Raw genomic sequence first — 25,681 nt, 5'->3', positions numbered from 1 at the left:
TCTTCTGCTTGCTTTGGGTTTGTGTTCCTCTTTTTTATGTAGTTTTCTTTTTCTTTTTTTTCCTTTCCTTTTCTCTTCTTCGCCCCCCTTTTATTTTCTTTCTTTCTTTCTTTTTCTTTTCTTTTCTTTTTTTTTTTGGTCTTTATTTGCTTTGGCTGGTATTAAAGTGCTTTATTTTGATGGAGCTTCTGGACTGCGGCCCTGAGTGTCTCAGACAACCATGGAAGAAATGGAACCTTCAGCGCTCCCATTGTGCCTCAGCGGGTTAAGGATCTGACATAGTGTCCGTGAGGTTTCAGGTTCGGCCCCTGGCCTCAAGCCCCGGATGAAGGACCCGGCATTGCCACAAGCTGTGGTGTAGGTCGAGGATGTGGCTCAGATCCCGCATTGCTGTGGCTGTGGTGTAGGCCGGCCGCTGCAGCTCTAATTTGACCCCTAGCCTGGGACCCTCCATATGCTGATGGTGCAGCCCTAAAAAAAAAAACAAACCTGTGACCCAGGAGACCTGCTAAGCCGGGGGCATCTTTGCCTGCCGCCGTCCTGGGCAGCCCAGCTCCTCCAGGTCACTGGCCAATCCGCTGTGCTCTGTGTGCTGGGGCTGGGTGACCCTCCTCGGCAGCTGTGCCTTCCTGTGGGTTGACGGGTCCCTCTTCCAGCCTGTGCTCGTTCCTCTCCCTCCTCCTTGTGTGAAAAGCCCCAGCTGCTTCCCCTGGGGACCAAGCTGCAGACATAAGCGCGGAGAAAATGAGGCATTGGCCACCTGCTCCAGAAGCCGGGCCCGCATGTGCAGGGCGTTTCAGGGCAGCTGCTTGTCTTCCTGAAAAGCCAGAGTCACGTGAGGGCACAGCCCGTCAGGTCGAACTGCTTGCAAGTGTGTGGTCTTGACGTCGAGAACTCCTGTCTAGTCTAGACCTTGGGATGCTCTTGACAGATGGCTCGGTGGGCAGGTCGGGTGCCTGCGGTATCAGCGGGCTCTGCCTTTGCAAAACGGAAAACCTGCATCTTTATGTAGTTGGCTGGTGATTTTGTGGTGTGCGTTCCTGTCTACGTTGAGCGGTACGTGTGCGCCCGCGATGGTTCCCGGAGCAGACATAGGTGCGCACACCCACGGGCACTGGTGGCTGATGGGGTGGCAGTCTGGCGCACTGTGGAAAACGCTATGGGTCTTTGGACTTGGACAATTACTCTGCTGAAACCAGAGCACCGCCGCCTCGTCCAAGCTCGCGGCCCCGGCTGTCCCCTTGGGTCAGCAGGGCAGGTAGTTCCCAGGTAGATAGACCCCAGTTCGGCCCCCAGAGGGGGCGTGTGAATTCTTCCTTTAGAAGGGAGCCACGGTACGTGGGACGGTAGGGTTCCAGGCTGCTTCCTTCTGCCCCCAGAAAAGACACCCAGGAATCGTGACACACATCGCATAGTGATCGGAACGTTCATAGCAGCATTATTATAAGGTGGGGGGGACCGAGTCCAGCCCAGGAATCACTCAGTTGCACAAAGAGCAGGACTCTTGGGTGTGGGTGCTTGAAAGAAGGCATTTAAAAAAATTTTGTTGTTGTTGGCGTCCAGTTAACTTTCACGTCGTGTTGGTTTCAGGTTCCTGCAAAGTCTGTCTTTTATATATATATATATATATATATACACACACACACATATCCATTTGTTTTTGGATTCTTTTCCCATAGAGGTTATTACGCAGTGTTGATTCATTATCCTGTGCTACACAGTAGGTCCTTGTTACCTATTTATTTTACTATAGTCGCACATGTGTGCCAATCCCAACCCCCTAATTTATTCCGTCCATGCCGTTTCGACTCTGGTCACCATGACTTTGGTTCAAAATCTTTGAGTCTGTTTCCGTTTTGGAAGTTCTTTTGTATCATTTTTCATTAGCGTCCACGTATTAGTGATCTCCTGTGACCCCTGTCTTTCTGTCTGATTTCACTTCGTATGATAATTTCTAAGTCCATCCGGGTTGCTGCAAAGGGCATGATTTCATTCTTTTTGATGGCTGACTAGTATTCCATTGTATTTCTGGGCCGCATCTTCCTCATCCATTTAGGCTGTTTCCATGTCTTGGCTCTTGCGAATAGGGCTGCTGTAAACATAGGGGTGATTGGATGTTTTTGATGATGGTTTTCTTTGAATAGATGCCTGGACAGGGGACGGCTGGATCCTATGGTGGTTCTATGACTAGTTTTCTGAGGAATCGCCCTGCTGGTTTCCATAGTGGTTGTGCCAGTTTGCATTCCCACCCACAGTGTAGGAGGGTTCCCTGTTTCTCCACACCCTCTCCAGCTTTTATTGTTTGTAGACTTTTGGATGATGGCCATTCTGATCAGAGTGAGGTGACACCTCATTGTAGTTTTGATTGGCTCATTTCACTTCGTAGCATAATTTCCAGATCCATCCGTGTGGCTGCAGATGGACATTATTTTATTACTTTTTTATGGCTGAGTAATATTCCATGGTGTATATACCACAATTTCTTTTTCTGTTTTTTTTTTTTAATTAAAGTATGGTGGATTTATAGTATTTGGCCTATTTCTGCTGTACAGTAAAGTGCCCCAGTCATGCATATACACACATTCCCTTTCTTATAGTATCTTCCATCAAGTTCTTTCCCAAGAGACTGGATAGAGTTCCCTGTTGTGTAGACAGGTTCATTCGTGTCATTTAAAAAAATTTTTTTTAAGATTTTTTTTTTTTAATTTTAGTTGAGTTACAGTGTTCCTTCGAGTTCTGCTGTACAGCAGCGTGGCCCATACATGGTCACACATAGATAGACATTTTTTTTCTCATATTGTCTTCCGTCATTTTCTAGGGAAGGCACAGTTTACTGGAGGGCCTTCAGGATGGGGTGAGTAGCTTTCATCAAGATTCTTGAGCAACTGAGACACTGCCTTTCGGTTGATTTTATTGGCTGCCGGTGTTGTGCCTCACCTCCCGAGTGGCTGGTGTGGCGTCGCCCTTTGGAGCAGGGCTGTGGCATGCCCGCCGTGCCCAGGGCTGTGGCATGCCCGCCGTGCCCAGGCTTGAAGGACAACATGCCTTGGGCTGGGAACGCGTCCCCTGGCTCCGGCCGGGCAGGAGTCAGGCACGGGCACTGGAAGACAGGCTCGCTTTTGTTTTCTAAGCAGACGTTAAGCTCCCCGTGCTTGCCCAGGACACGGTTCACCTGCAGCACACAGTGATGGGTGCTCACCCAGCGTAGGGCCGGGGGGCTTTTAAGACACCCTCAGGTCTCCCTCCCGAACCCCACTGGGGGACGATGTGGCTTCTTAGTCCTTGGTCTGGGAGACAGGGTTTTGTGGGTGGCATTGGATATGTGGGGAGCTCGAGGCAGTCCCAGAGGAAGACGGTTGATGGGAAGGAAGCATGTTTTTGTCTCAAATGACGCCTTTGATCTTGAACAGGTGCTGTTTTCTTTTTTGTTTTTGTTTTTTGTCTTTTTAGGGCCGCACCCGGTGCGTATGGAAGTTTCCAGGCTAGGAGTCCATCGGAGCAGCAGCTGCCAGTCTACACCACAGCCCCAGCAACGCGGGTTCCCAGACGCATCTGTGACCTACAGCGCAGCTCACAGCAGCACTGGATCCTTAACCACAGAGCGAGGCCAGGGATCGAACCCGCATCCTCATAGATCCTCGGGTTCGTTAACCTTGGAGCCATGACGAGAACTCCACGGATGGTGCGTTGAAGAGGGAACCTTCAGAAAGGCTTCGGAGACGTGGGTTCGATCCCCGGCTGGACAGAGTGGGTTAAGGATCTGGCGTTGCTGCTGTAGCAGCAGATCTCACAGACTCGACTTGGATTCCACCCCTGGCCTGGGAACTGCCACATGCCTTGTGAGTGTGGCCGTTACGAAAAAAGAGGCAGGATTGCACGTCACATTTTCAAGCAGCTTATACATAGAAATTCATATCAGGGAAGGGCAGACATTGTGAGGCGTGGAATCGGGGCCGACAAGCAGGCGAGGCGTTCACAGCGCAGGTGTGGCGGTGGCCGGGATCGGGGCAGGTGTGATTGGAGGGGAGACGCACGGAGCCCCGAGCTCGTGGGGGCGTTGGGGTTGAGCTGTGTGAGTAGGAGAAGGCTGGATCTCGACATAGGTAAGATGCAAATAATGGGCATCTTTACTGCCAGGCGAAAAGTTTGTAGGTGTTTCTAAATACAGGGGGACCATATCATCCAGCAGTCCCCCTCCTGGGACTTCAGTTCCAAAAGACACAGGCACCCCAATCAGTGTTCATAGCAGCACTCTTCACAAGAGCCGAGACATGGAAGCCAGTTACGTGTCCATTGACAGAGGCATGGATGAGGACGTGGCATGTGTGTGGGGTGTGTGTAGATACATAGATGCTTTTTAGGGCCTCACGTGGGGCATATGGAAGTTCCCAGGCCAGGGGCAGAATGGAAGCGACAGCTGCCGGCCTGCACCACAGCGACGTCAGATCTAAGCTGCATCTGTGACCTACACTGCAGCTCACGGCAACGCTGGGTCCTTCACCCACGGAGCGAGGCCAGGGATTGAACCTGCATCCTCACGGAGGCATGTTGGGTTCCTAACCTGCCGAGCCACCACGGGAACTCGGACCTTACACAGTTTTAGTACTACTGTCTGTGACCAAGAATGAGTTTTGAGCTGAATCCTGGCCTTCTCCTATCATGAATTATAAGGATCATTGTAGCTCTGGAGCCATCTGGTGGCCTCAGCCCTGACTGTTATGCAGACAAGACAGGCTCCTGAGTAGACTCAGCAGGACTAGTTGAGCCTGACCGGTTCACCAGGTTGGTATGACTAGTTCCAGACTCACCCGTCTCTCCTAGACGGTAGGGTAGCAGACTTCTTGGTTTCCTTCTAGCAGCGCGTCCGACACGCCTTGGTGCCCTGAAGATGGTGTGTGCGGAGTCAGTGTTGCTATGGCAACCCCCAGATACCCCCAACTTCTTTTTTTTTTAATTTATTTTATTGAAGTAGAGTTGACATACAGTGTTGAGTTGGTTTCAGGCATACAGCAAAGGGACTCATTTATACATAGGTATTCTTTTTCGTGTTCTTTTCCGTAATGCTTGATCACAGGTGAATAGGCTGCCCTGTGCTGTGCACTAGGACTTGGTTGCTGTCCTCTGTGTCCTCGGGTGCATCTACGAACCCCAAACTCCCCCTCCATCCCGCTCCCCCCCCCCCTGCCCTTGACAACCACACTCTGTTCTCCTGGTCTGAGTCTGTTTCTGTTCTATAGTTAGGCTCCTCCGTGCCGTAGTTTTGATGCCATGTGTAAGTGAGATCATACGCTTTTTGTCTTTTGCTATCTGACGGACTTCATGTTGTATAAGAATCTCTAGTTGAACCCGTGTGGCTGCACGTGGCATGATTCCATTCCTTTTTTATGGCTGAGTAATATTCCATGGTGTACATGCACCACATCTTCTTTATCCGTTCCTCTGTCTGTGGATGTTTAAGTTGCTTCTGTGTCTTGGCTGTGGTGAAGAGTGCTTCAGTGAACATAGGGGTGCGTGGATCTTTTCTAATTAGGTTATCTTTGGATAGACAGATGCCCAGGAGTGAGATGGCGGGATCATCCCTGTCTTCTTTCTTTGATTCAAGCTCACGTCTTTTGACTTTAAAGAGCCCTAGGGGTTTGCCTTCCATCTTTCAGAACCTTGACAATCACATACGTAAACAAAATCAGACATCAGAATTCTATCCTCCTGGGGGGGCCTGCACCTCAGGATCTTTTTAATTTTTTTTTTAGGGCCACACGCATGCCATATGGACGTTCCCAGACCAGGGGTGGAATCGGAGCTGCAGCTGCCGATCTACGGCACAGACACAGCGACGTGGGGTCCAGCCTTGTCTGCGACCCACACCATAGCTCACGGCAACGCCAGATCATTCACCCACTCCGTGAGACCAGGGATGGAACCCGCATTCTCATGGAGACAGTGTTGGGTTCTTAACCCACTGAGCCACACGGGGAACTCCCGAAACAGCTTTTGAATAATATTCTTGGCTCTCCCCCAATTCATTTGACACCTGAGATACACGACACACCCAAAAGACCTTTCCCTAATCGCACTGAAAGTCCAGAGATATAACGGGTGTTTTCTGAAAGCCATTAAAACCAGCTCCTATTTTCTAAGCATCGCTGGTGCCTGATCCTGCACGGAGCCCTCTTAGTGTCTCTGCTGTTTCTGTACGGTCCGAAGGAAAGGTGACGTGAGGATTTCAAAGCAAAACATCTTCCTCACCGAGGGGTCGATTGAGTTCGCCAAGGGACCAGCGGGCTTTCTTGAGAACTTGTCGGAGACTCATGGTTTACTCCCTAGAGAACAGGTATGCAGGTGGAGCATGCCTGCCTGCGCTTTGCTGCTAATTGCATTTTTCTGTGATGGAGGGTTTGTGGTAACCCTCCGTGAGCAAGCCTGTCGGGGCCGTTTTTCCAACAGCGTCTGTCCGCTGCGTGGCTCTGGGTCCCATTCCTGTAATTCTCGCCGTATTTCAAATGTGTCCGTATTTGTGATCCGGGAGCTTTCACGTAACTATGACAACAACACACTGAAGGCTCAGGATGGGTAGCATGTGTTATTTATTGATTCATTTGTTTTTCTTTTTACGGACGCCCCTGTGACATCTGGAAGTTCCCAGATGGAGTCCCAGCAGAGCAGCCGCTGCAAGTCTATACCACAGCCACAGCCACAGCGGATCTGAGATGCATCTGCAACCTCAACAGCATAGCTCGCAGCAATGTTGGGTGCTTAACCCATGGAACAAGGCCAGGGATTGAACCTGCATCCTCACAGACACTATGTCGGATTCTTAACCCACTGAGCCGCAGCGGGAGTTCCAGTTCACATATTTTAGCAAGACAGCCTTTTAAAATGAAGGTCTCTGCCTTGTCTTTTAGACATAAAGTGTTGTACACTTAGTAGACTACAGGGGAGAGTGGACATCAGTTTTTTTTTTTTTTTTTTGGCCACACTTGGAGTATGCAGAAGCTCCTAGCCAGAGATCAAACCTGAGCCACAGCAGTGACAATGCTGGGTCCTTAACCCCCTGAGCCAACAGGGACTCCCTCAGCATCACTTTCACAGGCACTGGGAAATCAAAAAAATCTCTCTGGCGCGTTTTATTGTGACGGTTGATTTATTGCAGTGGTCTGGAACTGAACCTGAAATATCTCCGAGATCTGTCACTGTGTGTGTGTGTGTGTGTGTGTGTGTGTGTGTGTGTGTATTATTCCTAGTCTCTCACCATCGTGAATACGGTCGGAGACTTTCATGTGTCAGTCTGCCTGCACACAGTTGTCTACCTGCACACCCTGCACACGGGAACACACAGAATTACACACACCCACAAACACAGAAACACACACAGAGAAATATACACTGCACAAACACAGAAGTACACAAGCACACAGAAATACACTTGCACACACAGAAACTCACATAGAGAAATACACATACACACAGAAATATACCTACACAAAGGCAGAAATAGAAATACACACAAAAACACACACAGAAACACAGACACACAAACACAGAAACTCACACAGAAATACACACACACACACAAACATACACACAGAGAAATACACACAAACACAGAAACACACACAGAAACAGAAAAGTATAAACACACACACACACACGCACACACACGCTCACAGTCTACCTTTTCCAAGGTTGCGTTAAACTGATACCACAGTGCATTTCCAGGGACACAGGAATAACGTAGGTGTAGACACCCAGCAAGAAGGAACTGCACGGGTTGAGGCTCAAAGGGAACTTCTCTGGCGACTACCACGTCCCCCTGTTGTGAACACAGTGCCCAGGGAACCATCCGCACCGTTGGAAGTTTTCTCTGTCCAGAAATGCAAGGCAGGAGTGCTTGCTGTGGCTCAGCAGAAACGAATCCAACTAGTACCCATGAGGATGCAGGTTCGATCCCTGGCCTCGTTCAGTGGGTGAAGGATCTGACGTTGCCGTGAGCTGTGATGTAGCTGGCAGACGAGGCTCGGATCCTGCATTGCTGTGGCTGTGGTGTAGACTGGCAGCTGCAGCTCCAGTTGGACCCCTAGCCTGGGAACCTCCCTATGCTGCAGGTGCAGCCCTAAGAAGACCAAAAACAAAACAAAACAAACAAACAAAAAAAGCAAGGCAGCAAGAACTGGCTGTTCTTTCAAAGCCAAGCATCCCAACCTCACTCACACACGAAAACTTGAGTGGTCCTCCAGAGACTCATTCTTTCTTTTTTTCTTCTCTTTAATGTCTTTTGTTGAAGTGGAGTTGACAGACAGCGCTGTTTTAATTTCTGCTGTACAGCTGCGTGACTCAGTTACACACATAGATATTTTGCCGTATTCTTTTCCATGATGGTTGATCACAGGATATTGAATATAATTCCCTGTGCTCTGCAGGAGGACTTGGTGGGTTATCCATCCAACAGACAATAGTTTGCATCTGTCAACCGCAAACTCCCAATGTATCCCTTCCCCTTCCCCCTCCCCCTTGGCAACCACATGTGTGTTCTCCATGTCTGTGAGTCTGTTTCTGTTCTGTAGATAGTGCCGTATTTTAGATGCCACATAGAAGTGATCTCGTATGCTCTTTGTCGTTCTCAGTTTGACTTACTTCACTTCGTGTGATCATCTCTAGGTCCATCCATGTTGCTGCAAGTGGCATTATTGTGTTCTTTTTCATGGCCGAGTAATATTCCACGGTATGCACAGACCACGTCTTCGTTATGCACTGTTCTGTCAATGGACATACAGGTTATTTCCATGTCTCGGCTGTTGTACCTAGTACTGCAAGGAGCATTGGGTGCATGGATCTTTTCAGAGGATTGTTTTCTCCAGAGAGATGCCCAGGCGTGGGGTTGTTGGATCCTACAGTCATTCTCTGTTTAGTTTTCTGAGCAGCCTCTCGACTGTCCTCCATCGTGGTGGAACCAATTTCCGTTCCCACCCTAACCCTCCTCTCCACACCCTCTCCAGCATTTACTGTTTATGGTCTTAATAGGAAAAGACCATCAGCCTTGTCTTGATCAGTAGGTTCCTCTGTCCGAGACATCAAGACGGCAAAAGACCCAAGATTCCAGAAAAAGCACATAATTCGTGGAACCCGAGAGACCATTAAAACAAAAAGGGAACATAAGGTTTTTTTTTTTTTTTTTAAGTTTTCCTTTGAGTCATAATTTCGGAGAAGTGTGACAAGATTCTGTCTCCATCAACAAAAATAGGATGTTCCGGTGAAGGAGCAACAGGAAGAGTTTCTCGCAGGACGGCTGGACGTTTCAAGGAGGGATTTTTCAAAGTCCAAAGGGGGAACTTGCCCATCCTTGTGACGTTAGCTGTCGTCCTGCAGCTGGTGGCTCCCAAAGGCGTGGCTCTCAGCTACACCTTTGTTTGGGTGCTGGCGGCCACTGCCTTTGGGGGTGTCTGTCTGCCCTGATATCGACGGGGTCCCTTGTGTTAACTTCCTGAGGCTGTTGTCACAAGCCGTGAGAAGCCAGGTGGCCTAAAACGACAGATCTCCACCCTCTGCCCAGCCCTGGAGACCACATGTTTTGAGGTCAAGGTGTCACAGGGCTGGGTTCCCTTGAGAAGCTCCAGGAGAGGGTCCTTCCTGCCTCTTCCAGCTCCTGGGGGCTCCAGGCGGCCCTGGGCTGGTGGCCGCCTCCCTCCCATCTCTGCCTCCATCTTCCCGTGGCTTCTCCTCTGTGTCTGGGTCTCCTCTTGTGTCTCTCAGGAGGCCCTGTCCTTGGAGGGAGGGACCCCTCATCCAGGAGGACCTCCTCTCAGACCCTTCCCTTCCTCACACCTGCAAAGACCCTGTTTCCAGATAAGATCTGGTTCTTCCCAGAACAGACTTCCATCCAGATAAGCAGACTAGGGGCTTAAACCCACAGGCACCCACGCTCCCCCATCCTGGAGACCAGGTGTCTGAGGTCAAGGGGTCCCATGGCTGAGCTCCCTCTAGAGGCTCCAGTGGAGGGTCCTTCCTACCTCTTCCAGCTTCTGGAGGCTCTGTCTCTTTGTCCGTCCGTCCGTCCGTCCGTCCATCCATCCATCCATCCATCCATCCATCCTCCTTTAGTTTTCTCTTTCCTTCCGTGTATGTGTCCGTCTCCTATCTGTGTAATCTGTCATCCATCTCATCCGTTTTTCTCTCTCTGTTTCTCTGTCATCTCTGTGTCATCTGTCATCTCTCTTCTCCGTTATGTATGTATCTATATCTGTCGTCTGTCTGTCTGTCATCTCACTACTGTATCTCTCTGTCGTCATTGTTACTTGTCTCCCACTGACCTATTATCTTTTATCCATCCATCCGTCCAGCCACCACCTGTTTATTCTCTCATCTGTCTCAATCATCTGTGTCATCCATTTACATCTGTCTGTATTTCTCTGTCATCTCTGTATCACTCTGTGTTTATTATGGATGTATGTGTGTATGCGTATAAAGCATCTTTGTATCTGTGCATGCATCTACCTAATATTATTTTTATTTCTTCCACCTGTCTCTCATCTGTCTTTTATCCATGCATCCATCCATCCTTTTCCCATGTTCTGGAGCAGTTGTTTTGCAGCCGAGGGCATTGCTGTTTTCTCTGGACACTTTGGAGACATCGTGATTGTCACACAGCAGAAAGGGGGCAGCTGCTGGCCTGCAGTGGGTCAACTCCCCCCCCCCTCCGCCCCAGTGCCCTGGACACCCCCAGCACACAGGATCCTCTAACCCAGACTGTCCATCATGCTGAGGTGGAGAAACCTGCTGATGCACGGTTGGTCATTGGAGCTGGGGGGCTGTTTCTGTGACTTAATCACCTCCCCCTGGGGGCAGTTTAGGGCTGCTGCTCTCACTTGGCCGGCTTTGCGCAGTGAACATACAAAGACCAAGCACATCTGCTGAGAGAAAGCGAAGGCGGGGCCGGGAATTCCAGGCATTTCCTGGTGTGGCCTTTGTCCGTGTTGGGGCTGGAGCTGGCACGGTTGGTATTCTGTGATTCTACATTTCGTATCCTTGCCATCAGGGAGTAGCACTCAGTAAGTCATCTGTCAGTGCAAGAATTGTGGTTCTATCAGCTCTGTTGTTATCTTTTAAAGCAGGACACGGTGAAATGGAATGTTGGCCTCAGCAGCATTTGGGAGCAGTTACTTGGTGGTTTTTTTCGCGCTGTCTAGACGCGTGATCTCACAAAGCCCACTCCTCCCCCCAGCGCTCAGCGGAACTGATCTTTGAAGTTCAGGCTCCAGGCTTAGTTAAAAAGCCTTCATAACTTTATCCAAAACAAACATCATTTGGGATAAATTTTGCTTATTACGATATGATACGCAAGCCATAAAATTCACTCTTTCAGAGTGTCTAGTTCTTGGTTTTAAGTTGAATCAGACTTAGCACACATTCTTTTTTTTTTTTTTTTTTTGTCTTTTTAGGGCTGCACCTGTGGCATATGGAAGTTCCCAGGCTAGGGGTCGAATTGGAGCTGTAGCCACTGGTCTACACCACAGCCGCAGCGACGCCAAATCCGAGCTGCGTCTGCAACCTACACTGCAGTTCACGGCAACATCAGATCCTTAACCCACTGAGCGAGGCCAGGGATCGAACCTGCATCCTCACGGATGCTAGTAGGGCTTCTAACTGCTGAGCTCTCACGGGAACTCCCAGCACAGTTCTTTAAAACACCTTCTAAAGGTTCCTCCCTACCCCCGATAAAACAGAAGTTTGTCTAAACTTGTTTGCAGCCGTAAATTCCAGAATCCAACTTTTGAAAGAAGTACCCACGTTACCCACTTACGATGTCCTGTAATGTAGTTTACAATCGTTTCTTTAAAAAAAATTTTTTTTGGGGTGCAATGATGTCATGTAATGTAGTTTATTATCTTTTCTTTCTTTCTGAGATTTTTATTTGGCTGCGTCTTTTGGCATGTGGAAGCTCCCAAGCCAGAGATGGAATGCACGCCACAGCAGTGACAGTGATGGATCCTTAACCCACTGCGCCACCAGGAAACTCCTATAATCCTTAAGGCAAAGAGATAGGTTTGACAGCAGTACATTCTTTCATCAAGGCATCGTAATTATTTTGGCATCCTTGTCTAATGTGTGCGTATTAAATTGATCAGGTAACATATATTTAGCTATTGTGTACGTAAGACATTTCTATAGTTCAGAAATAAAAAAATTTAAAAAAATTTGGAGTTCCCTTTGTGGCTCAGCAGGAACGAGCCCAACAGTAGTATCCGTGAGAATGAGGGTTTGATCCCTGGCTTTGCCCAGGGGGTTGAGGATCTGGCGTTGCCTGAGTGGTGGTGTAGGTTGCAGCTGTGGTTCAGATCTCATGTTGCTGTAGCTGTGGTGTAGACTGGCAACTGCAGCTCCAATTTGACAGCTGGCCTGGGAACTTCCATATGCTGCAGGTACGGCCCTAGGAAAAAAAGAAAATTGTTCAGGCAAAGGCACCCCTGTTTTTGGCCCCCATCTGCCCTCATCCCCTCACTCCAGGCCTGCAGCTCAGTGTCTTGTTCTTTTTGCAAACACCTTTTCAACAGACAGAAGCAAAAATCACCATCAAGAGGGGCATTTTATTAAGATGCGGCCTCCTTTCAGTCTCCTTAGAAGTTATATATCCTTTTTCTTTTTAAATTCTTTGAAACATTCCTGAACGAGTTTCACCAGTCTAAATGTTGAAAGAGATAAAACCTTAGCGTCCTGGAGTTCCCGTCATGGCACAGTGGTTAACGAACCCGACTAGGAACCATGAGGTTGCAGGTTCGATCCCTGCCCTTGCTCAGTGGGTTAACGATCCGGCGTTGCCGTGAGCTGTGGTGTAGGTTGCAGATGCGGCTTGGATCCTGCGTTGCTGTGGCTCTGGCATAGGCTGGCGGCTACAGCTTCGATTCGACCCCTAGCCTGGGAACCTCCATATGCCGCGGAAGCGGCCCAAGAAATGGCAAAAAAAAAAAAAAGACCAAACAAACAAACAAACAAAAACCTTAGCGTCCCTTGAATGGAGGGGAGCTTGCAGCCAGTGTTGCAGGTACAGGGAGGTGACGGCCGACACTGGGCCGTGTGGGTTCCACTGATGATGGGAGGGCTTTGGAAGGGACCCTCAGAGCCCACCCACCAGGGACCAGCCTCCCCTGAGGTGTCTGGGAATTTCTTCCTAGCTCCAGGAGCACCTGGCGAGTTAGGGGTGAATGAGACCTGCCCTGGAGTCCCCATCTTGCAGAATTGCTGCATCGGGGGGTGGCGGCGGGGGCAGGGGGGGGGCTCAGATCCTCAGGCACCCTTGGGGCTGAAGCGCAGTCAGGATCTGTCAGACGTGTCCCAGTGGTGATCTCAGCACAAACGTCCTGGGGTGACCTTGGTATCTTCATCCCTCCCGCGCAGGAGGAAGGGTGAGGACAAAGAGTGTTCCCTGGAAACCCAGGGGCTGGCCGGGTTGTAGAGTGGGGGAGGGGAGCCCTGCTCCCTGGGGGTGAGGGGGTGGAACCTGTGTTGAAATGCTCCCAGGCTCTCAGAGCCCCGTGGACAGGAGCCGCTGTCCCTGCTGGACTCTCTGCGCCTGTGGCGGTGTTCCGCCCTGGCTGGCCTGTTGCCTGAACTTCCGCCTGCCTTTCGGGCAAGGTTGGGCTTCTCCATCCCCACACTGAGCCCTTGACTGTGCCTGGCTCTGCTTTGGTAGCATCAGGGATGCTCGTGGGCAAGGCACAGGGGGCCTTGACGCTTCAAGTGAGAATGACGGAAGACGGAAGACAGTGGAGGAAGGATGGGGTGGCTGGGAGACAAGTTAGGGGGTTGCGTTTAACAGATACCCAGTCTCGTATGTAAAACAGACAGAGAACAAGGACCTACCGGGCAGCGCAGGGAACTATACTCAATGTATCGTCATCACCTAGGAGGGAAGAGAATCTGCAGAGGAATCGATATGTGTGTGTATAACGGAGTCGCTTTGTGCACGCCTGAAACAAGGGCAACGTGTAATTCAACTATCCTTCCATATAAAGGTCCAAAAATATCTTTTTTCCCCCTTCTGTTTATAGCTGCACCTGCAGCATATGGAAATTCCCAGGCGAGGGGTCAAATTGGAGTGGCCGCTGCCAGCCTACACCACAGCCACGGCGACCAGATCCGAGCTGCATCCGAGACCTACACCACAGCTCACGGCAACGCTGGATCCTTAACCCACGGAGTGAGGCCAGGCATCAAACCCTCATCGCCCGGTGGATACGGTGTCAGGGCCTTAACCTGCTGAGCCACAATGGGAACTCCTCCGCCAAATCTTTAACTTAGGGCAGCTGCTTTTCAAAGCCCGTCTTCGCCCCCCATGGAGTTTCGAATTTCCATAGTTGAGACGAGGAAGAGCAAAACCATACATCGTACTTTGTGCACATGTGTGGGTGTGGCCGCGTGTCATTTGGGGAGAGTATTTTCTAATGCAAAAGGACACACGCACTTAGCCTCTCATACTGAGTGACGTCAGTCAGACAGATACTGTAAGATATCACTTCCATGTGGATCTAAAATAGGGCACCAATGAACCTGTCTGCCGAACAGAAACAGACCCCCAGCCACAGAGATCAGACGTGGGGTTGCCGGGGGGGACGGGGAGTTTGGGGTCCGTAGGTGCAAATCCGGACCCTGAGAACGGAGAAGCCATGAGGTCCTGCTGTGCAGCGCAGGGAACTCTGTGCAGTGTCCTGGGATAGATGGAAGATCGCGTGAGAAAGGGCATGTGTGTCTGCAAATGCCTGGCTCCCTGTGCTGTGGGGCAGAAATGGACACAACATTGCAAATCAACTGTACATTCATTTCAAAAAGTATCAAGAAAAGTGTTACTTGCGGGACAGGGATGAGAGGCGAGGTGAGTTTAGTAGCGTCCAGATCCTGGGCATCTTCACCTGTGAGGGTGCGGATGCCAGAAGCCAGGTGATGGCTGTGTTTAATCTCTTTTTTTAGGGAGGGAGGATTGCCTATAGAGATTCAATTTATTTTTTTTAATGATTTTTATTTTTTTCCATCATAGCTGGTTTACAGTGTTCTGTCAATTTTCTCCTGTACAGCAAGGTGACCCAGTCACACATGCATATATATATATATATATATATATATATATACACACACGTTCTTTTTTCTCACATTATCCTCCATCGTGCATGACTAGATAGAGCACAGCAGGAAGCTTGACAGGTCTTAAGGAGGAGTTGGGGCCGTCCTGATGATGTGTGGGCTGTGATTAAGTCCAGGCAGGGATTCTGGGTTGTTGTCAGGTGGGTCGTGATGTGGTTTTAGCTCCTCTTTGGGAAATAGGCTGACGGAGCCGTCTGTGCTGATTGTGTCTCTCCATCCAGCGCTGCTTCTGTCTGTCTGTGTATCTGTCCATCCTTCCCTTCCTCCTTATGTATGGGGGCGGGGATACAGGTAAGAGAAGACAGGTGGAAGGGGGGTGTTTCCTGCCACTGGACTGCCAGGTAAACAGACGGGAGAGGTGGGTGAGCAGGAGGGGACCGTCTTTACGGATGCCCTTAGCAAATGTCTCCAGTCCAGTCTGGAATCTGGTGGTGTCCACGTGGCACAGCAGCTTAAGGATCCCTGGTTTCCGCAGGTTGCAGTGGCAGCGTGGGGTTCGATTCCTGGCCCCAGAACTTACACATGCCATGGGTGCAGCCAGTTTTTTTAAAAAAATGGGGACTCTGTGGATGTAAGAGACGGGGCGTCCTCAAAGATTATCCTGAGGTTCGTAGTACTCGTCAGGGTACCAGATAGAGTTGATTTGTTTTTTTTTTTTTTTTTTGGCTCCATATGGAGCCACAGGCCTGGGATCAGATCCAAGCTGCAGCTGCAGCAACGCTGGATCTTTAACCCACTGTCCCAGGCCAGGGGTCGAACCTACATCCCAGCACTTCCCAAGACCCATTGCTCCACAGTGGGAGCTCCAGAGTGTTTTTTTTTTTTTTTTTTTTTTTTTAAAAGAATCTTTTATAGGCATTCCTATGGTGGCTCAGTGGGTTAAGAACTCTGCTAGGATCCATGAGGACACGGGCTCGATCCCTGGCCTTGCTCAGTGGGTTAAGGATCCGACGTTGCTGTGAGCTCTGGTGTAAGTTGCAGATGCATCTCAGATCCGGCGTTGCTGTGGCTGTGGTGTAGACCTGCAGCTAGCTGCAGCTCCAGTTGGACCCCTAGCCTGGGAACTTCCATATGCCGCAGGTGCAGTCTTTAAAAAAAAAAAAAATTACTTTTATAAGCTCCTACCAGCCCCTCACTGTGAGGACGAGATCTCATCCGAGGTAGAGCAAACCCTTCACAGTGGGAGCTCAGGTCTTTTTAGGGAACCATGACTTATTTCTGAATCTCTGAAACGGGAAGAACATATCAGGTGATTTCTTGTTAGGTGCAATGAGCGGTTCAATTCCTTAATATTTAGGCGCATACGGGAAATAGTTTTTTTTTTTCTCCCCTCCCCCGCTGGGGCCAGGGATTGCATCCAGTTGCGGCTGCAACCTGTGCCACCGGTGTGGCAACACCAGATTCTTGAACCCCCTGTGCAGGGCTGGGACCCGAGCTGTTGTCGTCGGATTCTTAACCCCTGGAGGAACACGGGAACGCCTCTCTGAATGCTGATCCACACGTCGTGCCGGGGTGGTGGTATTTCAGGTTGCCCCGTCCGTGGTTGGGAAAGTCATGGATCTTAAACATGCCCTCAAATGGTGTGTTTCTACCCCTTTCATCCTCACAGCGTGGATACGTGCTTTGTTACGGGGCCTTTTCCCTTCGAACCCAAGAAGAAAGTGTGTCAGACACTGTTACTTGACGGTCTCGGCCGTATAAAGCAGTGAAAGTGCAGTGTTTCTGAGAAGTCCCCAGTGTTGGGGTATCTAGGAAAGATAAGGGGATAGGAGTTCCTTGTGGCTCAGTGGTTAATGAAGCTGACTAGGATCCATGAGGATATGGGTTTGACCTTGGTCTTGCTCCGTGGGTGAAGGATCTGGTGTTGCCGTGAGCTGTGGTGTAGGTCGCAGATGCGGCTCAGATCCTGTGTTGCTGTGGCTGTGGGGTAGACCGGCAGCTGCAGCTCCGATTCGACCCCTAGCCTGGGAACCTCCATATGCCGAGGGTGCGGCCCTAAAATAGCGAGGGATAAAGGGATATTGCATATCTTATTTGATATTTCTGCAATCCCAAGATTAAAAAAAAAAATAGGTCTTGGCAAAGAAGCAAGACTTTCATGTCATAACTGTTCATGTAATTACCTCCACGTTTAGGGCAGGACGTTATGCATGTATACACATTGACAAAGTGAAAATGCAGTTCCTAAAAGGGAATGTGGGAATTCCCATCATGGCTCAGCGGGAAATGAATCCAAATAGGATCCATGAGGACGTGGGTTCGATCCTTGGTCTCGCTCCTCAGGTGAAGGATCCAGCGTTGCTGTGAGTGGTGGTGTAGGTCGCAGATGTGGCTGGATCCCGTGTGACTGTGGCTGTGGTGTAGACTGGCAGCTGCAGCTCTGATTCGACCCAGGATCTAGAACCCTCCATCTGCTGCAGCCCTAACAAAACAAAAAAAAAAAAAAAAAAAAAAAAATCAAGGAATGTGGAATCAGGCTGCCTTCTCAGTGAAACTTCCTCTTGTCAAGTCGCCTGGAGAAATTCCCCTTTTCTGGCGGGGGCGTCTCCCGGCCAAGGACCGGGGGACTTACCCACCCACCGGGTGGAAACCCAGCACTGCTTCCTTTGCCCAGCAAATGTTGCTATTCTTAACCATCTCTTATCCTCTCTGGGAACAGACTCACAGTTTGCAGGCTTCTTTTGATAACGCTTTTGGAAAGTTCATCACTCTTCTAGAACAGATGGGCTTTTCTTTCTGGGAATGCTCCTGGTTTTTCTGGGAGTTTCTGCTCGTCAGCACCCTGCAGAATGACCGCGCATTGTTTGGGGGTGTCTTCCGCACTGGCCTGCAAATTTCCCCACATTTCCCAAACCGCATCAGTGTATCAAAGCCGGGAACGGAACCCTGGGGCTCTTGGAAACCTGTCAATTTTGATTTCCAAACGTGTCCTCAAAAAAGAAGGGGGATAGCAAGGAAAACGCCTGTTGGGTTCTGCCTGCAAAACCGTGAACAAATAACTGCCACACTGGGAAGCTTAAAACAGCAGGACTCCACCCCCCACCCTGGAGACCAGACATCTGAAGTCAAGGGGTCCCGGGGTCCTGCTCCCTCCAGAGGCTCCAGGGGAGGGTCCTTCCTGCCTCTTCCAGCTCCTGGGGGCTCCAGGCGGCCCTGGGCTGTGGCCGCCTCCCTCCCATCTCTGCCTTCGTCTTCCCGTGGCTTCTCCTCTGTGTCTGGGTCTCCTCTCTGTCTCTTAGGGGGACACTGTCCTTGGAGGGAGGGCCCCCCTCATCCAGGAGGACCTCTCTCAGACCCCTCACTTCCTCACACTGCAAAGACCTTTTGTCCAAACAAACTCCCTTTCCCAGGTACCGGGGTTAGGAATTGAACCATTGTCTTGGGGGACACACTTCGACCCTCCAGAGGGGGAGGATTAGAATGACCATGTGCAGGTGACCCAACAGGACCAGGCTCGCTGTGGGGTCCCCTCCCAGCACAGGGGCCGGGATGGGTGGTGGTGGCTTTCTGGTGTTTGGTTCCTTGATGGGTTTTCCTTAGAAGGTGCTGTGGGGGATGGGAGGAGAGCAGAGGGGGATGCAGGGTCCTGCCTGTTTGGCTGAAATCGGAGCAGGTGGCCTCCCTGTTAGGTCTGTCATCACCCCCTCTGACCCCCGGACCTGAAATGAAGACCAGAATTGTGTCTTTTGTCCTTGGCATGGCAGCCTACCCCTGCTGTTCTCATTCTCTGTGGATTTTTTCCCAAGTGATTTCAGTTCCAGGTAACTTAAAACAACCGTCTTCCCGCGGCTTCTCCACCAGCTTCAACCAATTTAAAGCAACGCACAGCAGGTTAAGCCAACTTAGAGCCACCCTTAGTGGCTTAAACCCACTTGGAACAACCCCCACCAACTTAAACCAACTTAAAGCAACCCATACCAGCTTAAACCAACTTAAAACAACCACCACCAACTTAAAGCAACTTAAAACAACCTGCACCAGCTTAAACCAACTCAAAACAGCCCCAACACTTAAACCCACTTAAAAAAGCCCCCACCAACCGGGACAAACTTTAAACAACCCCCACCAACGTAAACCAACTTAAAACAACCCACACCCACTTAAACCAATTGCAGACAATGCACGCTAGCTTAAGCCAGCTGAAAACAACCTGTGCCAACTTAAACCAACTGAAAGCGGTCCCCACCAACTTAAACCAACTTAAAACAGCCCCCACAAGTGAAAACAACCCTCAGCAGCTTAAACCAACTGAAAACAGCCCCCATCAGCTTAAACCAATTGAAAACAGCCCCCACCAGCCACAACAGGAGTTTGCTGTCACACGTGCTTCCCTTTGTGGGTTTTCAGAGATCAACTGGCGGTGGGGGGCGCTCTTCCACGTGGCGTCTGAAGGGCCCAGGCTTTGCCTGGGGTCCCTCTGTGACCTTCCTGCCCTTGGGACCGTTTGTGGGTTCGGGGCGGAGGGAGAGCAGAGGTCCTTCCCCACTGATGAGAGGAAGGCGTTTTTTTCCGCCTTTGCCACGCCTCCCCCGGGGCGGTTTCTTCCACCCTCTGCTGTGACCTCGGGGGCGGAGATGCCTTTTCATTCCCTGTGAGCACAAGGCCGTCCCTGTAAGAGGGGAGCTGTGCTTGGCTGTCGAAACCTCCAGGCGAAGGTGCCCGGTTTGTGCTGTCATGGGGTGTGTGTGTGTGAGTGTGAGAGAGACAGACAGACAGAGGGAGACGGAGGCTCGGCGTGCGCTGTTTGCAGGGACCTTGGAGCGCGCAAATGGGTTGTGTCGCCTGGGCTCCGCTTGCATCCCGCTGCTGACGTCGCCGTCCTCAGGTCTTATTTCTCCCGCTCCCCAGATGCAAGACCCACATGACGTGGGGTGTGTCGGAGTTTTCGGGGTGTGTGGGGCGGGGGACGGGAGGCGGGTGGGGTGGTGGAGAAATGCCAACAGCCTGGAGAAGGTGGCGGAGGCTTGGGAAGGATGGAGGATTCTCCAGAGAACTGGGAGCCCTTTCCCTGTTCTCTGCTGGCGCTGAAAGATGTGAACCGCGGGGAGGGGGAGGGAGTGGGCTGGACGCAGAGTTTGGGGGTCCGTAGATGCAAACTACGGACAAGCCATGAAGGCCTGCTGTGCAGCACAGGGAACTCTGTCCAGTCTCTTGGGACGGACCAGGATGGACAATAGTAAGAGAAAAAGAATGTAAATCTGTGTAGGACGGGGTCACTCTGCTGTATGGCAGACATGGACACAACACTGCACATAACTGGACTTTAATAAAGCACAGAGAAAGATGAGACAGGTGAGTATGTTGGGGAAGACGAGACAGACTTGGGCAGGCAGAGGTCCCCCTCGCATGCGTCATGCAGTGTCATCGCCTTGCCTGCAGACACGGGTACGAGCATCAGCCAGGCATCCCACAGAGGAATAAGAGGTATGACCCGCCGTCCATGTATGGCCACGCCGCCCTAGACCTGAAGCATTCGAGGGACCCCCTGCGGGAGTCATACTCCTCAGCCTGACCTTTTTGAAATCAGAATCACAGAGATGGAGCCAAAAGGGCCAAGGGGAAAAAAAGGACATCTTGAGAGAGACCATGAGATCAGAAAAGGGCTGTGTTTACAGGTACGACTGGGTCACCTGGCTGTACAGCAGACACTGGCACAACGTTGTGAATCAACTCTAATTTTTTAAAAAAAGACACAGAATGGCCCAAAAATCGAAGCCACCTGCCTTATCTGGAAACAAAAGCCTCTTTTTTTTCTTTTGTTTCTTTATTTTTAGTTTATGGATTGATTGGTTGATTTTGTCTTTTTAGGGCTGCTCCCTGTGGCATATGGAGGTTCCCAGGCTAGGGGCTGAATCGGAGCTACAGCCACAGCCACGCCAGATCCAAGCCGCGTCTGCGACCTACACCACAGCTCACAGCCATGCCGGATCCTTAACCCACTGAGCGGGATTAGGGCTTGAACTTGCGTCCTCCTGGATGCTCGTCAGATTCGTTTCAGCTGAGCCATGATGTGTTGTTGGAGGAAAAGCCGGTGCATTAGACCAACCAGGAAAAGGACCTTCCCCCTTCCGTGTGCTCCAGCCTTCCTAAGACAACGTAGTTCTGAGCCTCAGAAAGCCAAGGGCCAGCTGTGTCTTGGAGTTGGGCATTTTTCAGAATCTGGAAGGATCACCGTGGCCAGGTGCCGGTTATTTGATGAGCCCCTTGATGGCGGTTGGGCATTTCAGGCTGTTAGGAACACAGACACGTGATTTTAGGAACACGTAACTATTTCTCCAGCGAAATGAATGAATAGTCACCCAGAGATGGGAATCAAGACCCAAGAGCTTCCTGCATTTTATTTTATTGACATATAGTTGGCATACAAGGTTGTGTTAATTTCTGCTGTACAGCAAACAACTCAGTTTTGTGTGTGTGTGTGTGTGTTTTCCTTTTCACGCCTGCACCTGCGGCACATAGATTAGAATTTCCCAGGCTAGGGGTCTCAGCGGAGCTGTGGCTGCACGTCTACACCACAGCCACAGCCACACGGGATCCGAGCTACATGTGTGACCTACACCGCAGCTTGAGGGCACGCCGGATCCTTAACCCACTGAGTGAGACCAGGGATCCAGCCCGCGTCCGCACAAGACGCTGTGTCGCGTTCTTAACCTGCGGAGCCACCGTGAGGACGCTGGCCTTCTCCGTCACCCTCTTTTCTGTGATGCTCTGTCACAGGAGAGGAACGCAGCTCCCGGACCTCCTCCCTTGGACCTTGCTCATCCCTCATATAGACATAGCTTTGCATCTGCCCGAGCTCCCAAACCAGGCTTTTGTAGCTGGCGGAATCAATGAAGACACTTTCAGACGTAGGAGCTGTGTGTGTAAAGGGCTGAGGACCCTGTGGTTGGTTTTCCCCTGAGAGTTTTAAGGGTAGGAAGAGCCACTGAGTGTAGTTTGTCCCCGCGTGAATCTCTTTTGCTTTATTCCATGGTGAGCCAGAGCGGAAGAGACGAAATGTTTTCCTGAAAGCTCTCTCTCATCAGGGAGGAAAACCTTGGCCTCGAAACACTTCAAAGACTTCTTTAAAAGTGCTGCCCCGTTAGATGGAGACGCATTGGACAGAGAGCGTTGGCTATATGCGTTGCAGGTGTGGGAGACCACAGAGGAATCTTTGCATAGAGGGCGGAAGGATCCCCATTGGCCTCGGTGACACCCGTCGCCTCCCCTAGTTACGGATTTTTTTCTTGTGCTGAGAACTGTTCTCTGAGCCACTTTCAAGCGTCTCATGCAGTCTGATGCATTGTAGTCTCTCTGAGGTGCACTGTATCCCCATGACTTTATTTCGTAACTTTGTTATTAACTTCTTTATTATTTATGGTTGTATTTATTTATTTTGTAACCTTGTAACCCCTCACTCCATACCCCCCACCTCTGGGGACCACAGAGTCCTCTGTATGTATGAATTGGCCTGTGTTTTGAGATTCCTCATGTATGTTTGTCTTTCTCCGTCTGATTTATGTCACTGAGCATAAGATCCCCACGTCTCTCCATGTCATCCCAGATGACAGAATTTCCTTTTTTTTTTTTTTTTAATGGCTGAGTAATATTCCATTGTGGTGATGTGGTACAAATACATGGTGGAATATTACTCACCCATAAAAAATAATGAAAGCATGCCATTTGCAGCCACCTGGGTGGACCTAGAGATGACCATACTAAGGGAAGTAAGTCAGACAGAGAAAGACAAACATCACACGAGATCACTCAGATGTGGACTCTAATAAAAGATACACAAGAACGTCATTTGCAAAAACAGACTTGAAGATTTTTGAAACCAAACTTATGGTTACCAGAGGAGAGATGCTGGGGGAGGGACACATGGGTTGGGATTGGCATATATACACTACTGTATACAAAATATAGTGTGTATACACCATTGTATGAAAATCGATGGGACCTACTTCTAGCTGGGGGGAAATCTCATCAATAGTCCCTGAGAGCCTCTGTGGGAAAGAATCTGATAAGCTGTGGATGTGAGGATATGTACAGCTCATTCACTCTGCTGCACACCTGAACTGACACAATACCGAAAGCTACCTATACGCCAGTAAAATTTATTCTTAAAAAACAGACCCTGTGGAGCACCCCCAAGCCCTGGAAAAAATACATATACCCCTGTATCATTTATTGGAAGCCTTAACAACAGAACATGAATTCTATTTTCTGTCTTTTTTTGCAGAGGTAGGTCCCATGGCCACCCTTACATGCAGCAAAGCTAAAAGATGGACGCTTCCACTTTTTTTGTTTTGTTTTTTTTCTTTCTAGGGTTCGATCCCTGGCCTCGCTCAGTGGGTTAAGGATCCAACGTTGCCGTGAGCTGTGATGTTGGTCGCAGATGCAGTTCGGTTCCTGCTGCCTTGCTGTGGCTGGGGCTGTGGTGTAGGCTGGCAGCTACAGCTCTGATGGGACCCCTTGCCTGGGAACTTCCCTGTGTTGCAGGTGCAGCTCTAAAAAGATAAAAAAAACCCAAAACCCCGAAAACGCTCTCCCTCCATGCCTCTCTGTGTTGATCTAATTCCACAGACTTTTGTCAACATGATGTTGCCGAAGTGTCATAAAATTCTATTTTTACTTCCGAATTATCTTTTGATGAGACTATACTTAAAATATTTATTAGGGCTCTTCATTCCTGGCTTCTGACAGAGCAGTTTCTTTTCTTCGTGTTTGTACATCACTTTCTACTTCTGCATTGATAAAATATTCATGATTGGAAACTTCCTTCCAAAGCCAAGGTGACTTGTTGGCGTTCCTCTCCCCGGCTGCATTGGCAGGGAGGTGTATTTATTTATGTTACAGCTTGGGAATTTTAATGTATAGAACATGCTCCCCTTCCCCCCAAGGTATGGCTTAACGTTAACTGTGTTTTCTTTTTCATGTTAGCATGTGCCAGAAGGGGCATTCGCACCTCTCTAATAAAAGAAGCAGAGGTGGTTGTGTCATTGTGTTGGAGGTCCCTCTCCTCGAGCCACCCTTGAATTCCGCTTTCCTGGTTTGTCATCAGATCGACCCCTATTTTTCCAGCCAGGGAGCCCAGTGCCTCCCCAGTTTCCCACGCCTTCTTCCTCAGGGAGACGCCTTCCTTGACAGTATTTCTTTCATGAACAGGGGCGGAAAAGACAGCCCACCTGTCTTATATAAGCGTGCAGAGCATCAGGCACCCAGAGGCTCCCACATACAGATTTGAGTGTTTTTGTCCCTGACTTTACCTCTTCGCTGGGTGTCGATAAAATTCCTTTGGATCTTTGATCTCTTTGATTGCCAGGTGGATGAGGAGTAGAAGGCGGATCTGATCCCCTCACCGTGAGGCTCAGAGGATACGGAGGGGCTGGAGGGAGAGAGAGGAAGAGGAAAAGGGGAAGGAGCAGGAGTGGGAGGGAAGGGGTTGGAAATGTCACACCAGGAGTTCCCGTCGTGGCGCAGTGGTTAACGAATCCGACTACGAACCATGAGGTGGCGGGTTCGGTCCCTGCCCTTGCTCAGTGGGTTAAGGATCCGGCGTTGCCGTGAGCTGTGGTGTAGGTCGCAGACACGGCTCGGATCCCGCGTTGCTGTGGCTCTGGCGTAGGCTGGCGGCTGCAGCTCCGATTCGACCCCTGGCCTGGGGACCTCCATATGCCGCAGGAGTGGCCCAAGAAATGGCAAAAAGACAAAAAAAAAAAAAAGAAAAAAAAAAGAAAATGTCACACCAGGGTACAAAAGAGGGTGTGACTTCCCCTTGTGTGTATTTGACTGATGTCCTTTTGTATTTATAGGGGTGGCAGTTTTTTATTGAGTCTTAGCCGTGGCAGTTTTTCAGATGGACGTACGTGCGTTTAGCTGGCATAAATGTATAAAAGAAAGAACCTTGCGAGGAGGGCAGTGTGATCCTTGTCTGTCTTTTTCTGAACAGGACCGTGACAGTTACCGACATGTAGCAATAAACTTTATTATTTATTTATTAGCACTCTCCTGTAGTGGGATATGTAGGAACTGGGCAGGAATGTGCCACATTTTTCATGGGAAGAATTATCTTACTGATACTATGTTTTCCAGTTCATTTTTTTTTTTATTGACGTCGTGTTGAGTTTGCCGTGTGTTAGTTTCAGGTGTGTGGCTGAGTGATTCCGTTATGTACACACATATATAGATGCTTTTTCTCCTTCTTTTCCATGATAGGTTATTACAAGATAAGGAGCAGAGTCCCCTCTGCGATGTAACAGGTCCTTGTTGTTTATCTCTTTTATATACAGTAGTGTGTCTCTTTTAATCCCCGACTCTTCATGAATCCCTCCACCACCCCCGTTTCCCCTTTAGGAACTGTAAGTTTGCTTTCTAGGTCTTGGGTTGCTCCTGTCTTGAGGTGGAAAACCTGAAGAGATAAGGATGCAAGGAGAGGGTGCATTTACCAGGCTTTTCGAGGCTCCCTCTCTCCCTGTGAGTGTGTGTTTTCTGGGATGGCTCCCTTGCAGAAATGATGGCCCGTCACAATTGGGGGTTGTGTGATCTGCGAGTGGGGGATTTCCATCGTCCAGCC

General features: G+C 49.9%; 1 protein-coding gene and 1 long non-coding RNA gene across 3 annotated transcripts in view; one reads left to right on the top strand and one right to left on the bottom strand.

The window, feature by feature from the left end:
• The window catches only part of PRKX (protein kinase, X-linked), a 96,319-nt gene that overhangs the window by 13,165 nt on the left and 57,473 nt on the right, over positions 1-25,681 (top strand). The gene's annotated exons all lie outside the window — the stretch shown is intronic.
• On the bottom strand, positions 17,131-19,776 carry LOC106508248. The gene is made up of 3 exons (XR_002340562.1): positions 18,786-19,776; positions 17,792-17,908; positions 17,131-17,548 (listed from the first exon to the last, which is right to left on the bottom strand). It is a non-coding gene; the product is annotated as an uncharacterized LOC106508248 (long non-coding RNA).

This window comes from Sus scrofa, chromosome X, assembly GCF_000003025.6.
Source record: "Sus scrofa isolate TJ Tabasco breed Duroc chromosome X, Sscrofa11.1, whole genome shotgun sequence".
Taxonomy (NCBI): domain Eukaryota; kingdom Metazoa; phylum Chordata; class Mammalia; order Artiodactyla; family Suidae; genus Sus; species Sus scrofa.
The sequence above is the reverse complement of the archived record's forward strand: the minus strand, read 5'-3'. Positions and strand labels throughout refer to the sequence as shown.